The sequence below is a fragment of the Palaemon carinicauda genome, chromosome 19 (genome assembly GCF_036898095.1).
Source record: "Palaemon carinicauda isolate YSFRI2023 chromosome 19, ASM3689809v2, whole genome shotgun sequence".
In the NCBI taxonomy this organism is placed as follows: domain Eukaryota; kingdom Metazoa; phylum Arthropoda; class Malacostraca; order Decapoda; family Palaemonidae; genus Palaemon; species Palaemon carinicauda.
This window is the reverse complement of record NC_090743.1, coordinates 129,114,368-129,115,689: the sequence shown is the minus strand read 5'-3', so window position 1 is coordinate 129,115,689 and position 1,322 is coordinate 129,114,368. Positions and strand designations below refer to the sequence as shown.

Genomic DNA, 1,322 nt, shown 5'->3' with positions numbered 1-1,322 from the left:
GTAAAATGTCGAAACTTTTAACCTATTAGTCACTGCAATGGTTACAAATTCTACACACAGCCTAACCACCAACGCCCACACAAAAGAAACTATGTTATTTTATACACAGGTGTGTACTATACCACAATTGTACACCGAATCGTCTCTCACCTATTGTCCACACAGAGTACCACCCAGGCAAGAAGCCGTGCAGTGAATCAAAATACCTCATTATTAAGATAAATCATATTGCTTTTGTAATTAATGGGGATTTAATACCATTGTTCTACCTAATAGCACTCAGAAGACCATTAGAAGAATATATAAATTCATATCGTTTTCGTTTTAGAAATAAGAGTTATTTAATAATGATAGGCCTAGGCTTCATACATGTCACGAGAACGATCTTAATTTTTATGTTTTAGTAATGATTTACTGTCGCATTACTTAAATTCGATGTGCCACAAGTAGAAAGCTGTATACTTACAATTTTAAGTGTAAAACTTAAATGGAAATCCGGGGTCAATAAGTGAGTGCACATTTTAATATTTACATTTTTGGGCTCAAGCCATGGCGTCCTGATGAACCTTCCATCAGGACGCCATGGCTATCTCACCCAAAAATAAATTTTTCGCTTCGCTCAAAATCCGTTTATTACTACTTAAAATTAACTTAACAACCAAATGGGTGACAAATAAACTACTTTCAATCAGGATTGTAAGTAGATTACTTATAATTACGAATATAATTATGATTCTCCCTAATAAAAAAGCAAAAAAAATGTCAATCTAAGCCTATCAAGCGTTACGAATTTAATAATTACACAATTACGACGTTACTTAAAAAAAACACTTACAATTACGAGATACTAATATAAAACACTTACAATTCCAAGTAACAGAGTCTAGCAGAAGCCTGGTGTCAATTCTAGGGAGTCTCCTTTGGGGTCAGTGAACGATGTCACACCGAGTAAAAACTAGACCCATGTTGAAAGACTTAACCCAATGGTGAAAGGACTTCAGCTTTATTTCGAAATTCTGGAAAAGAAAATATACATATTTTAAGTATCTAACTCCGTAAATGAGTAAATTCAAATGTGATTATATCTTATGAATTGGATGCAAGATGGAAAAATCTAAAAAATTACTGAATTTTGCTTAAAACAATAAAAGAAAGATATTTATAATGATAATACTAAAATACAAAACCATACTGCATGAGAGAGAGAGAGAGAGAGAGAGAGAGAGAGTGTTATCGAATTTACGATAATGTAACCTCGCAGGAAATGGATCGAGAAGGGCTTTAGAGTCTACGGAAACTGATCTCCATGTTTCACAGTCAAC

The 1,322-nt window shown here is 33.5% G+C and overlaps 1 protein-coding gene across 1 annotated transcript in view; it reads right to left on the bottom strand.

Moving 5' to 3' along the window:
• LOC137658862 (calpain-A-like) overlaps positions 1-991 on the bottom strand; it is a 134,240-nt gene extending 133,249 nt beyond the window's left edge. Inside the window, exon 1 of the mRNA XM_068393972.1 lies at positions 866-991. The gene's annotated coding sequence lies outside the window, so the exon portion shown is untranslated. The remainder of the gene's footprint in view (positions 1-865) is intronic.
• Positions 992-1,322: the final 331 nt, after the last annotated feature.